This window comes from Gymnoscopelus microlampas (genome assembly GCF_963454915.1).
Source record: "Gymnoscopelus microlampas genome assembly, chromosome: 7".
Classification (NCBI taxonomy): domain Eukaryota; kingdom Metazoa; phylum Chordata; class Actinopteri; order Myctophiformes; family Myctophidae; genus Gymnoscopelus; species Gymnoscopelus microlampas.
Window position 1 is genome coordinate 24,406,673 of NC_139944.1, and position 15,962 is coordinate 24,422,634.

Here is a 15,962-nt window from a genome sequence, read left to right on the forward strand (position 1 = left end):
AAGTAAAAAGTTCAAGCATGTGTGTCCACATAAGCTGATTTATAAAAATAGTGAATGGAGTTTCTAGGTGAAAATATGAAGGAGTTGTGTGGTCCCACATTCTTCCATTGACTTCCATTATATATTAAAGACTTCTAAAGTTAAATATTTCAAAAACTACAAAACATTTCAAATATGCATGAACAAGCCCACGTGTCCTCAGTAAGCTGAATGGCTTGCAGTTTGAATGGAGTTTCTAGGTGTAAGTGTATGTAAATGTAGAACTAGTGGTGTGGCAACGTTTTTGTGAAGATACTATAATAAATAGTGAGGATACTATAACAAACCCCTAGTGATCCCGTAGTGTCACTATTCTGGGGGGGGAACATTTGGCAGAGTGGTGACACTCCCTCCCCCTAACTCAGCGTTCCCATGTATCGGTATCATGTATGGGTTTAAAGAAAAACTTTTCATGCAATTAAAAAAAGATATATTAATATTAGATTATCATTAGTCTCGCGTATAGCCAGACAACTATTCCACAATCTCCGAATACTTTATAGAGTCTGGAACTACACCTCCCGAAATCCGAGGTAGGAAAGCTGGCATCTGTTCGTCATTTCCGTTCACAAAGATATATTTTTAAATATATTTACATGTTACTTTTATTTCCATTTCAGCAAGCTATATATAGTTAGATGATTTTGATTTATATTGGGATAAATTTGCCCGACTGTAAAGACGAAACGGAAGTGGGGGGGAGGCAGGGCTTCCGCTTTCCCCCATACTCATCAACAGAGCTTCCGTGCTCCACACTGTATGACCAGAAGCATTTGAAACATCTTACTAACATCTTAAGTGTTTTGCCAGATATTTGGGGGCCCACTTGCAATACCCTCGTGGCCCAACAGTGGTCACTGAGAACCACTACCATAGAACATGATGAGGGGATATTCCCTCAATTTAGCCACAGTGGGTTCAGGCTGGAGTGCAGTGGAGAGCCCTCTAATTGCCCACGCCACAACAGCTGCAGTGGCTCTAGGCAGGGCCGAGCCATGCCATGCCCAGGCCCTCCGTGGGGGTTAAAGTTGTAACCCACGTCTGTAATTTGGGATCTATCTGAAGGGAGAAGATCACAGGGCTGGCAGAGGCTGATCTACACTGGCCATTCATTACTGATTGCTCTACGCTACGGCTGCTGCTGCCCAAACACGCACGCACACACACACACACACACACACACACACACACACACACACACACACACACACACACACACACACACACACACACACACACACACACACACACACACACACACGACACACACACGACACACACACACGACACGACATGCGACACGGTCACACATGAGCATATTCATGAAATCAAACATGCACATATGCACACAGTGGCATGCCCACTCATACGGTATGCACATACACCATACTTAATACATTTTTAATTTGAATTCAGTAACTTTATTATACATGAGAATAAAAAGTATGCAAAGTATTCCCACAATGAAGAAAGCGCACGCACGCACGCACGCACGCACGCACGCACGCACGCACGCACGCACGCACGCACGCACACACACACACACACACACACACACACACACACACACACACACACACACACACACACACACAGCTCTCCACCCTTCATCAGCATTATACAGTGCTGCTGGTTCCTCCTTAAGGCTAGTGGTTAGTGCCTCATCTTATCTCATCACCACAAAACCCTTGCCCCCCCCACATCCTCCCCCCCCACCCTCAATTCTTCACAATGAAATATAATCCCTGCTCCTGCTACTGGACACATCATAATAGACGAACACTTGGCAAAAATAGCAGTCGCAAAGCAGCGTCGCAAAGCAGCATTTTGTGAGCTTGTAGATCTGCTATTTTTGATGAAGAGATTTGGTGTAAAGGGGAAAATAGGCAGGGGACAAGTATAGACCCCTGGGTGACCCCGGCAACAAAGTACAGTATATAGGGTTTTAAGTGGTTAAGTTACCACTGATGAGTGTGCTTTCCTTGTTCAAAGAGCTGGTAAACACTATCTGGTGGAATGATAGGTTGTAGTCTTCACTGTGTCGCTGAGTGCACCAAGTGCTCAACGATGGATTAATGTTAGATGTCATACTATCATGGCCAATATTACTCCACCACTCTGCAATATACTGATGCAACACACAAGAAGTCTGAGCAATCGGTTTCACCCTTCCTAAAAATGCCTACAGAGGGGTCTAAATGGTTGTTTATTCCTAGTTTTTGGAATGAATACAATGGCGTTGCATTTCTTTTCTTCTAGTGTGGCTTCCCAGTAGCCCTTAACCGCTGATTGATGTTTTGCTGTGGGTTTTGGTATGCATTCTAGTCTGTCTGTGTGAACAATGTTCTGATTGTCTTGGCCGCTGTGTATCATGTCAGCTGCTTGCAGCGCTTTGCCGTTTAATTACTGTACATTCTTACAGTTAGACAAAGTTATGTTCTTCTGCCCTGCTCCAGCTCTTACATCCCTTTCTTTCATTGTCTGCTTGGGCTGTCCTTTTCTTATTTTTTTGCAATCAAACTCAGGCCATTTTTTTGAAAGACGAGAGTGACAACAATCAGAGAGAGAGAGAGAGAGAGAGAGAGAGAGAGAGAGAGAGAGAGAGAGAGAGAGAGAGAGAGAGATAGAGAGAGGTGAAGATCACAAACGTCATGAGACGGGTTCAAACCTGCGGTATTGCAGGTCCATACTCCGTCCCTTAAAGCTGGCTAAGCACCCAGGAAACCCCCCTGCTGTCACCTGTGAGCTTAGCCTTAGAGAGAGACCGAGCTGGGTTGTGGAGGGCTCTCCGTTAGGCTGTGGAGGAGAGAGCTGACATTTAAAGGCCTTGTTGGCGTGCTACTCATTAATGCGGCGCGTGAAGGTACGGACGCCCACTCCTATCCGAGAGCAGCATGAAGCCATAGCACGCTACCCATGACATTTTGGTTGGAACCGTGTTAGTAGCCTTTAAGACATTTCTTGTGGGCTGTTGTGACCGGAGGTGAAGACGTAGCTTACTGGCAGGTCATGCAGAGAACCATGCACCATGATGCAGTACCGCAAGGAAGTACGAACGGAAGTATATTAAATAAGGCATGTTGGAATCATGTAGCTGCCTGGGGGAGGGGAGAAGAAATGAAAGGAGATTGATTGATTGATTGATTGATTGAATACTTTATTAACACGATTATCAATAGTACACGTAGTACAGTCAAAGGTTATGCTAACAAGATAACACAAAAACCCCAGGGGATTGTTTCCATTGTGGTCCACAGGTGTGTGTTGCGTGAGGAGGGAGGTTAAAGAGGGGTCACAGAGGCCTCAGGTGATAAGGAGGACAGGAGGGGGAAGAAAATGTCAGCAAGGGTCAACATTTAAATATGCCAAAATGTAAAATAACAAAGACATTCAAGCTTAAGGTCCTTACGCACTGGGAGCGTTTATTTTGTGCATTTAAGTCGGATTCATTTAAACTGCTCTTTGTGACATGAGTACATTCACACAGAACGCGAATATTACATGGCGAATATTACATAGTAAATATTACATGGTTGATCTTTTCACCGCAAATAAAACCATCAACCTGTATGACCAAATTCATAGTTTGATGTGAAATATTCAATTTTTTTCCCCAGATTCGACACGCTCCCGGTTTGTAGTGAGGGAAACGTCGCCGATGTTGAACCTTAATAATCATGTTGTTCTGAAGTGAGGACATATTGAGTGAGAAAAAAAGAACATATATTCTGTGTATTTCTTCCGGAAAATACGGAAGTGTACGTCGGTGACGACGAACACGTTGTTTCATGACATTGGCATACACAGATGACATTTCCCCACACTACATGATCTCACATCAGAACAATGTGGGTTCAAAGTTTCCCTTTAAGCAATCTAGTCTATGCCTGAAAGCTACTCACAACAGGTGAGCAGGATATGGTTCAATGCCCTGGTCTGTTTGAACTGTGACCCTTTAGTTCACCCAACCTCCATGCAATAAAATCCTTAGGGTTAAATATATCCATCTGGGTCATTTCTTACACTCATTATTTACACAGACTTACACAGGGACTTTTAAGGTGATATGAATAGTTCTATCCCTATGAATAATTCACCAGGGTTCATTAGTCCCAGACTAGAGGCCACGGCCAATGAACAGACCTGACTCCAAAGGTTCAGATCTGGGTCACTGCCTTGCATCCTCCCGGGCTTTAGCGGGAGCGGATGGAATGATTGTGTCACATCGATGGAGGAAAAAAAAGAAAAAAAAGGTTTGCCCACTGAGGGCCAACCAGGGATCCACATATTGGACCGCAACGCTGTAAGACTCGAGCTCTTCGTCTCCATACACATCTGTTTACTTTAATGCTCAAAGTCTCGTCTTTTTTTTCAGTTTGTGGCATGGGTCGTCTGATTACTACTGTATGTGTGTACCGTAGCAATGACGCATCGCTGCTGCAGTTGTAACTAACCAAACACATCATGTTCTGCCAAGCTCCTGTTTTGCTGCGTACGATCAGCCAGAACATTAAATTCCTCCATTCCTTCCATTTTCTTTCGCTCTCTCTTCCTTATCTTTCTCTCCAAGGGGATTCAACGAAGCAGAACCCATTTTTTGGCATGATTATGAGGACGGGATTCTGTTTGCTGCACATCCTGGGGACTAGGATGAGGTTGTGATATACCAGAAGTTGTAGGACTGTGTTTAGTGAGTTCTTCTCTCAAAACCTAGGAGAGAAGAGAGAGTGAGAGAGAGAGAGAGAGAGAGAGAGAGAGAGAGAGAGAGAGAGAGAGAGAGAGAGAGAGAGAGAGGAAAGTGGCAAAATAAATTAATAAAAGAACAGAGCATCTCACTCCCCACTTTCTAAAACCCAGAGGAAGGATGAAGGGAATAGGAGGAGAGGAAATGAGGAGACACAGTCCCATTATAAAGAATGGTACAGCAATCCAGGAAGGCTGGCACACCTGAGTATCAATTTAACTCTGAGAGTGGATTTTACAGTGCAGCGGAGGGACTCGTAGAGACGAGAAAATGGAGTCCCACTGTGGTAAAGACCACATCCAGATCCTGCGGGCATGGTGAATCACACGGTGATCTCAGTCTGACGAAACCGCGCATCTGTGCAATGAAATGTCATGGAAAGGGCATTGAAATAAGGATAAAGATGATGAGATATGCTCCAAACTCTTGCTCCTGGCAATGCAACTGCTGCTCGGTAGTGGACTCACATTTATAATTATGTCAGCCCATAGCACCCATAGTGAGAAGAATACATTGTTTGAGACTGTATCAATCACAGCAGATTAAGGAAATTATATGAAGTACAAGAACAGAAAACGTGGCGTGAAGCTTGCCAGGCTTTGCTGGGATTATTGCGCTGACAACATGTCACTTCATGATGCGTTGATCAGCGTGTTCAGATTTTGGTACCCTGCAATGACGGGGTTATTGCGTGGGTGAAATAGACTCCCCCCCCCCCCCCCCCCCTCTCTTGCTGATCGAGCTCTCGTCTGATGTCTCACAGAACAGAATTAATGCCTAACAATGCAGATTTGCACTAATGTCAGTGATTTCCATATACAGCAGGAGCATAATCCAGGAACACGGACAGACGCACACCCACAGACAACTTCGACTTTCTGTAGTAAGAGATAAGAAAAATAATAATAAACTCTGAGATAGTACATTTCAAAGAGAATTAACAGAGTAAAATGAACACTCCTGATTTGACTATGGAGCTACATGGCCCGCGGGTCTCATGTCCCATCTGGTAGGCTGAGCTGGCCGTGCCATGGTGGTAGCTACATGCTGCACAAACAGATGGGAGTTCTGACTGACGGTACATCTCTGGTGGAGACGTGACCTCACGCAGAGCAGGGTTTGTTCCACAGAGCAGAAAACCATGAAGTACCATTACTTTACTCAGTGATGTCTTCATATTCTAGCAGTACTCTTTGCACCTAGCCTTCCTGTCTGTCTGTCTGTCTGTCTGTCTGTCTGTCTGTCTGTCTGTCTGTCTGTCTGTCTGTCTGTCTGTCTGTCTGTCTGTCTGTCTGTCTGTCTGTCTGTCTGTCCGTCCGTCCGTCCGTCCGTCCGCCCGTACAACTGCAATGCAACTGTAATAACCAATTAAAGAATGAACACTGTACAAAATGCATTTGCTAATGTTATTAACAGACACAACACTGAAAGTAAATCACACTTTATCAAGAGCCACAGTTCCCCCCACAGCTCTTAACTTCAGTCTGGAAGCACATAGAGTCATGGAGTTGGATTGTTCCTTTTTAACAGCATACTGTATCCTCTTGTCTTTACACGTCTTATCTGGCTTGGAGGCAGACACAGAGGACAATCTGAGCAGACAGCCGTGGCTTTCGGGTTAGTCAGTCTGAGAGGCTGCTTCCAAACATCAGACAGTGAAAACTTTACACTGAACTTTAGAGCAAATGGATGAAAAGAACAGACTTCCTGAGAGAGATAGAGCGAGAGAGAGAGAAAGAAAGAGAGAGAGAGAGAGAGAGAGAGAGAGAGAGAGAGAGAGAGAGAGAGAGAGAAAAGACCTCTGGGCTTGTTATCAATGAGAAAGACAATATAGGTCATATAAGAAGTAGTTATATTTCTTATAAAGCTTTGCCAGTAACAGACTTTCAAATTATAGCTGACTCATGTTGAGTACCAGTGTTCAGAGTTACATAACTGTGTGGGTGAGAGTAAAAACTGAAGATTTCTGAGTATAGCTGGATCCCTGAACTGGCCTGTCAGGCTCAGGCCCAGGGTCCAAAAGGTCAGGGGGGGCCTGTAGAGAACTGGGCCAACTAAGACCCATATAGAGCCTTGATTTCAGAAGCCGAACCAAAAACGGCACACATACAGAGGTAGATTTTATGAACAGGCAAAGCAGACAACAAGTATGTACCTGGGACCCTGAGCAATAGTAGGCCCATGAGGGCTCATTCAAGTCAATCAGATGGATCCCAGGGAATCTTCTGACCAAGGACCCAATTGTCTCAATAATTCCTGTCCTATATTGACTTGTTGTTGCAGATCCTCTGTCCCTTTTGCACTCTATAAGGTGAAAAGGTCCTTTATGTTATGTTATGTTATGTTAAAGGTCCTTTGTGTGTTATTCAGTAAGCTTCAAATTATACAAAAAAAATGTCGTCGCCAATGTCTGTCATAATTTTAGACAACCTAAAATACTGTATCTCATTAGAATAAATAAATACATAGACCTTTATTGATGAACATTAACAGTAGATATCTGAGCAGGCTGGGGGAGGGGGACCATCCTCAGCTAAATGAAGGCAGGTCTGGTGCGTCACAGGTGTAGGACACAACAGACACTGGAGCAGCTCAGACATTGTTAAGCTTAGGACAGGAAAGTACGGTGACTGGCGTTTCGATGTGTACTACATCTTCCTCAGAGTCATGACTCAGAGAAAGAGTGGCTGCTTGGTAATCGGAAGGTTCTCGGTTCCATCCCCGGCTATACCCCTGGGTTAGTGTCGAAGTACCGTTGAACAAGATACTGAACCCATAACTGAAGGTTTGTGCCTTGCATGGTTTCCTCCACGGTCGGTATGTGTATGAACGTGAATGTAAAGCGCTATGGATAAATGTGCTATATAAATGCAGCATTTACCATTTAGGGGTGGGGGGCCCTTAGGCACTCTCAGGCCCAGGGCCCCATGGACTCATGATCCAGACCGGGTTCTATGTAATCTGGATTAATAAAGACCATTTTAATGAAAGCAGGCAATATGCAGGCCCCTAGGGTGTGTGTGTGTGTGTGTGTGTGTGTGTGTGTGTGTGTGTGTGTGTGTGTGTGTGTGTGTGTGTGTGTGTGTGTGTGTGTGTGTGTGTGTGTGTGTGTGTGTGTGTGTGTGTGTGTGTGTGTGTGAGAGAGAGAGAGAGAGAGAGAGAGAGAGAGAGAGAGAGAGAGAGTACAAACAGCCACTTCACGATAGCAACGTCCTGCAGAGATAAAACCGCCTAAGTACAAGGTTCAATTATTCCCCGTTTAAGAGGTTTAATGGAATTGGAAGAGCTTGGAAGGGCTTCATGAAATGGATGCCTTTGTGGCGGGGGGTAGAGGTTTAAACGGTGGCCGCTGAGCCATTAGCAGGGGGGGGTCACCTCTAATCCGTGGGTCTTTCTGGTTGTACTGCAGCTCGGACAAGCTTGCCCTTTACATCCAGAGCAGCAGCTCTGGTTTGGGCGCTAACACAACTTGATAGTCAGCAACCCAGCTTATGTTTAGTGATGACTATGTAGCACAGTAGTTCTTAAAGTGAGGTCTGGGACCCCCTGTTACCCTCTTAAGGGAGTTACAGGGGGTCCCCAGCTAAATGAGTGTGACAGAGCAGCCTCTTACAGACTATGTTCAGCAGTACACATATTGAAATGTATGTTATGCTTGTATACTGTGGATTCCCAGTCCCACAGAAGGTGCATGCACATTCTGTTATTCTGACTGAAATCTCTAATATCTTTTTGTTTATCTGCACACACACAGATAGATGCTGTTATGGGGAAACGGCCTGTTGAAGTCTCTAGCTGTAGTTGGGTGATTGGTGCCTGAAAAGCTGATTGAGGGGTGCTAGCTGATTTAAGCAATATTACACGAGAGGGTGTGCTTTACCGTCATTATTGGCACGCCAGTGATGCGGTCAGGAACGAGGCGCAAGCCGAGTTCCGCCAGCATCACTGAAGTGCCAATAATGTAAGGTAAAGCACACCCTCTCGTGTAATATTGCGATTATACAACAGTTACCAACAAAACACATCCAAATGTATTCATATTGTGGGGCAATTAATAATAAAAATGTTTCGCTATTGTCCGTTTCCCTGTAAAGAGAAGAGTTTTTGACTGAGAGACATTAAATAGTCCCTGTAGCAGTGCTTTGAGTTTGAGGCACCGTCTCATCAACACAGCTGAGCTATCAATGCTTGCGCAGTGGAATGAATTCCAGTAGGCTATATGCTCCGTCGTACGACCGTGTCACGCGGCCAAAATAACTGATCTACAAGCTGACAACGCGTCGCGATGGCGACGCGTTGTGAACTTGTAGATCGGCTATTTTGGCCGCGTGACACGGTCGTACGACGGAGCATATAGCCTACTGGACTGTTAACGAAATGGGAGTCATTTTACTTTACACAGGAGGATATTTATAACCTTCTAACCATTGATCAACCGTAAATCCACCAAATTAACAACATAGTCCATTTTGCATAGCTGTTTGTTCTCCGGTGGCGGCAGTGGGTCAGGCTACTGTCTGTTTGTTTTCCTACCGTGGGACAGAGTGACTTCACAGCACAGCTGTGCCATATAATGGTCTAATCAGGTGCGGACTGGACTGCACTGCGGAGTGATTTATTAATGTGATTAGGCCCGTGCTATGATGCTGGTTTGAAGCACGGCTAGAAAGCTATTTCAACCAATCAGATTGCTTGGTCGGAACTACCTGTTGTATAATGATCATTAGAACATGGTGGGGGGCATCTTGGGTGGATTGCTATCCTTCTGTGGTTGGGTGATTAGGAATGGAAGGGTGGAGTCTGCAGAGTATATAATGGACACAGCTCAGTAATAGTCTAGGCTGGCATAGGGAGAGGTTGACACTTTTTGAATTTAGAGTTGCATTTTCTTCTGTTGATGGTTTGTTCCCACTTATTGTTTTCCTGGCCTGGATCCAATTAAAATTCTTTGTTTTGCCGCAAGCCTGCCTCCTGGTCCGTTTTTGAATATTTCATGGTCTTCACTGACTTTGTGACGATCTACACTCCTTCTTGTTGACAATTGAGTTTACCCACCTAATCCCTATTTTGTTTTACTTTGGCTATTCAGAAATACCTGATCTACAAGCTCATGTATGAACTATATATATCACGTTGCAACGTGTTGTGAGCTTGTAGATCTGCAATTTTCGAATAAACTTTTCAGATTTTCTGTTTCAAATGGGGGTCTGCTGCCACATACTATACATGAAAACGTTTCAGAACCACTGATCTTGCACACTTAAAGCAGAGCTCTCCATGCCACTGTATCCATTTTCAACCTTATCTTCATATAATTTGTCCTCACTTATAATACTCATTTTAAGATGGCACAATTTCCATCTAAAATGACTTTTACTCTGCATCTCATTGGTGCATGGATAGTTCAGAAACCTGCCTACCAATGACATCACTGACATTCTACCTGGAAAGGTAACATGCTGAATAAGAAGCCATTCTATTATTTGTTTATTATTCTATTATTCTATTATTTGTAAAAACTTCCTAGTACCGATGATGTCACTGGTAGCCTTTAGGCAGGTTTTTGAACTGCCCATAGCCACTCACAGAGTGAGTATAGAAATAGTGCCATTTTATGAGCATTAGTGAGGATATGAAGATAGGTTGAAAATTGGTAAAGTGCTCCTTGAAGGCGTTTACACACACTGGGGGCGTAATGAGTAAACTACACGGAAAATGTGAATATTCATAATCATAGTCGGTGCCTCATCCATACTGGTTGATGTCTTTATTTACAGTCTGGAAGCTCTGAATAAAAATTGCTTTGCTTTGTCGCTGCATAATATTTGTGTACTCATAACATAAATGGTTAAAAAACTGGTGAATTAATCGCGCAAATGAATAACCTGATATGCTTATATGTAGAACGCTGAAAATAGCAGATCTATAAGCTCAATGTGTTGCGATGTGACGCGTTGTGAGCTTGTAGGTGGGCTATAATTGGCAAGCGACATGTATTCTGTATGACGAAGTATAAATCTGGCTTTATATCATCGGCGAGAAACAGTGAATGGCAATGCTGATGAGGCTGTCTCTGCTGAATTAATATTAATAACACCATGACTGACATGCATATCATAACACCGGAGATGTAATTGGCAGAAGACTGTTGGTATTATTAGTAAACCTTATCATGATTCATTTGAAACCGATCAGCATGCTAAAAATGGGTAGTTTAGATGTGCTGTAGTGTAGATTAGTGGTTCTCAACCAGTGGTCCTTGAGGGGGTTCCAGGTGGTCCCCAGCTAAATGATGGAGAGTTGGTAACCAAATGGACCTTTATAGATCTTTAACTCTTGAGAGCGTAAAATGAAACCAAATGGACCCATTACGGGTCCATTTGGTTTCATTTTACGCTCTCAAGAGTTAAATTATTGTTAAACATCTGCATTACTTAGTTATTATTATTATTACTTAGTTAAAGCGTTGTTATTTTGATCAACGTTTGCCTGTTATCTCTCCTATGGTACCAACATCAATACAACATGGAATTGTGGACAAAATCGTATCCAACGATAACAAAATATTCTTGTACGTTTTGGGTCTGAGAGTCTAAATCTCATCAAATGGTGTTCTGTGGCTCAAATGACGAATAGATAATAGACCTTGATATGAAAAGGGTTGAAAACCATTGGTGTAGATCATGTGTTTGAGGAGGGAGGAGGAGAGGCCATTGAACTGCTTCTAAACGGATGGGTTTCATCGCTTGGTGGCATTTTGTAGTCAGTCAGTTGGAAAAGTTCATGGAACACAGACGAAACACTTGAATGGAAAACATTATCATATTTCTTTTGAGGCCTAACCTTCAAATGCCTATTCACTGTAAAATCCCTGAGTGTCAGTTTAAATCTGCTGATATGAATATGGCCCCTGCGGGGGTCCAGGGAGCCCACACACCCCTTGAAACAACCACACCATGTGGCCACGGCAGAGTCAACATCACACCACATTTGTACAAATAGCGGTTGAATTCCGCAAATTCACGGTAGAATGAGGCACAGCCGAGATCAAAGGAGGGAAACATTCCTGTGTATCAAGTTCACCTGTCAGACCACCTTAAAACATCAATCACAACTAGGCTGGAGGGGTGGTCTGCTGGGAGGGTCGTGTTACAGCAGTGGTGGAAAGTAACTAAGTACATTTACTCAAGTAACATTTTTAATACAGGACGGCTACTTGTAACAGAGTACTGTTACAAGAAATACTGTTGTATGGATACCGTTATGTAGTGGGGCTACATTGTGGTATTGGTGCTTTTACTTAAGTAAAAAATGGGAGTACTTCTTGTATCACTGTGGAAGCATCACATTACAGTCTGGAGAAAGTCTCTCCGTAGTGAAGAATCAGTTCTCCTGTGTGTCAGCTTGAAATATTCAGCACCATTGGGACATTAACATTTTCCCACAAATGTTACACTCAAGACACCCATGATACTTTAACCACATGAACCCTAGCATCCCTATTCTGGGGCAAACATTAGGGGGGAAATATCAGGTCTACAAGCTTACAACACGCTGTGTTAGATCACCTAAATTTGCATGGTGTACAGCCAGAGAAAAAAGGAGGTATACTGTTAGATCTGTGGTATATAGGGTTTAATTGGTCAGTGGAGATTTTAGTTATTTTTAATTGATATGGATGGTTTAGGTGCATGGTGCATATTGACAGGGTGGTTTCCAATTAAACAATAACCCTCCATAAAACATGAAATGATGAAAATCCCTAAAATGATGTCTAGCCCCATTGTTTTTGGTGTAAGTGGTTCACGTGTACTCGACTACTTGGTGGCTAATGAACCTGTCTGTGTGTTACAAATGTCTTTCAGATGTGAGCACTGCTGTGCCACTTTCATCTCATTACAAGCTCGAGTTAATGATGTTCAGTGCAATAAAGTTTAATGTTAGGGGACAGACATGTGATCTACTCTGCACGCATTACCAGAACAAAAGAATGCAGGTCTGATCTTGTACGAGGGGGATCACTGGGTTTGCACGCAGCCAGATGTGAAGTCCCCAAATAAATCTACCTAAATTAGATTTAACCCTTGCGTTTATCTCTTAGCCAAATCTGTCTCCGCTTGTGGTTTTAGGATGTATCTTTCATTTTGCAAAACCATGGGTGTTTACGGGCAACTACAAATGACCCTATGATTTGCTAGTCCTAGCATGTGTGTGTGTGTGTGTGTGTCTCATGTTTCTTGTGGGAACCTCTCGTAGGAAGCCGCACTGATGGACGATTCTGGATTTTTGGCTGCTGACGAATATAAAAAGTGAAACGTGAGCGCATTCCTGGGAGCCAATGCTAGAGCCGTTGGGTTAAACAGCTGAAAGGGCTATTGAAAGATGGATGCAGCATGGGAGGAAATTAGTCTGGTCCCAGTGTGGTCGATACACGTGCACACACACACACACACACACACACACACACACACACACACACACACACACACACACACACACACACACACACACACACACACACACACACACACACACACACACACACACACACACAGTGCACAGGTCAGGTCTCTCTCTAGTACATGACCCCCCTCGCCATAAATGAATCTCTTTGAATCATTTCTTATCATTGATTTGTTTCTGGAAAATGCCTCAGCTGACCAATGAGCTGACCAAATCCTGCTATTGTACGTACAGTCTGGGGGAAAGTTGCCCAGTTGTACAACTGTTGGCCTACTGTACTGAAGCATGATTGGGCATTGTGCGTGTCCCAGATTTGGACTGTGAGAGAGCGACAGCTGACTAGCCGGGACCAGAGAGAAGAGGGGTGGGGAGGGGAGAGCGGGTGAAAGAGCATGGAGGGAGGTGGGGGGGGGGTGGGAGGTGGGGAGGGGGTTGCTCAGTCAGTCAGCATCCACACACTGGTGTCCCTGGGGAAACTCAATCAGGGGAAAGGGACTACACTTGCAGCTGTTGCACACGCACACGCACGCGCACGCGCACGCGCACACACACACACACACACACACACACACACACACACACACACACACACACACACACACACACACACACACACACACACACACACACACACACACACACACACACACACACGTTCTTTCATATAATTGTAATCCCCTTCAGTGTACCTTCAGTCAGTACTCTGTGAAAGAGAGACAGACAGACAGACAGACAGACAGACAGACAGACAGACAGACAGACACACAGACAGACAAACAGACACACAGACAGGCATACACGCACAGATTACTTCTCAATATTTCACATTGCTCACGGAAATGTTCCCAGATGTGTTCTGTGTGCACAGATTATTAATCCTGTGGGAATATTAAATAAAACAGGATCAGAAACTGATGTCACGAACTCAACGTGTGACAATGATTGTCATGTAGCTTTCAGGGTATGACATAACATTCACCATAGCAGCCATAAGAAACAGTGAGAACAGAGCATTATGCGATGACTAGCTTTCTGAAGAAAGTAATATAAATGTAGTGTTAAAGACCGCATAAAACTGAATGCTGAATGCTATATACTGTATCTAAATGTTGTGACAGTGACAGTCTTGTGCACATTTTCATAGTGAACTTAACACTGGTTTCAGCAAATTCTGCCTAATAATTGTACTGGTCAGTGCAGCACTGGTGACCTGGATTCAAATTGTAAGTCAGTGAAATAAGCATATCTTTTTGTGTGTGATGAGATAGCTTTAGGGAAACAGTCTCCAGCTCTTTTGCCGCTGGTGCTAATGGTTTCTAGAAAATGTGCCATGGGGACAGCTAGCAGGCAGGAAGATGAACTAATGGTGGTCGATACAGTATAGCCCATAGGTATCTCAGGGCACAGTAGTCATGAAGTGCTCGAACGATGCTGAGGGAGTGAATGTTCTCTGTGTTTATTTATTTAGGATGCTGATGGAGTCCTGATACAGATTTAGACTCACTTTAAAGCCCAGCGGATACAGAGGCAGCGAGTTGCTTGCTCTGCACTAAATGAACTTGTCAGTCATGCGGCAGCACTTTGCCGTACTGAGAACCGGGATTGAGGACAGAGCCGACTCACGCTAAGAGTCCAAAGCAAAAACGTGTTCCTGGCTAGTGATTAGCTGCTAGGCTGTGTTCTTCTTGACTCCAACTGTGTTTTCACTAGATTGCAGTGTTGCAAAAGAATGAAGTATAACTCAAACCCAAAAGAAAACAGTGACTCTGTTAATACATCCATAACTGGGGTGCCTGGTTCATGCTCCTAGTTAGCACGAGGACCCGGGTTTGAATTCGACCCCCGTCTTGTCTTGCATGTCTCTCCATTCTCTCAGCCCTTAGTTTCCTGAGTCTCTACACTGATCTATCTGGGAAAAAGAAAACAATAATCTTTAATAAATGATAATGAATCCATGACTGACTGGCAAAATATTTTGAATAAGTATGAATCTCTAGAGGACTCTATAAGACTATATAAGCCTCATCGTTATTACTGACCTACTCTAATGGAGTTAAAAGAATGACCCAAAAGGTGTTTATATTTAAATACTGGTACACAGTTGAAGACTGAATTAAAGACACAGAGAGTGGCAACTGTTCCTAAAAGGAGCTTTTAATTTACAAAGAGTCAGTGACAGTTTTACAGTGCACATGGCACAGAACTACTAAACGAGGTTCGCAGAACCTCAATGAATAAAAATATCAACAGTGCTTAGAAAAACAACAACACTCACAGAGCCGTATATATAGGGTGAAACAAAAATGTACATTTCAATATACACGTTGGGATATGACCTCTCAGAGACTCAGACAGCACCTTATGGCACGGTTTGTGTTAGTCTGACCTTTTGATCCCTACATGATGATGATAATGGTGTTAAAGTTGACCCCAATACTGAGACAGCAACATATGGATTGGCTACAAGGTTAAGATGCTGGAAAGACGTGAACTATGGTCTACTTCCTGTTTGTAAAGTATAATGGCTTTAGTATCACATCAACTTTATTGAAATTATGTATTTTATTTTAAATAATGAGCATCAGATTGTCCTTGCATATCAGTGGTCCTCTCTCTAGAAGAATAAATAGTTTTTTGTTTAGTTTTTTATTCAGTGCTGGCAGTGTCTTTTACCCTGAGGGAAATTGTGACGGAAGCTACTGATAGCCTATTTTGT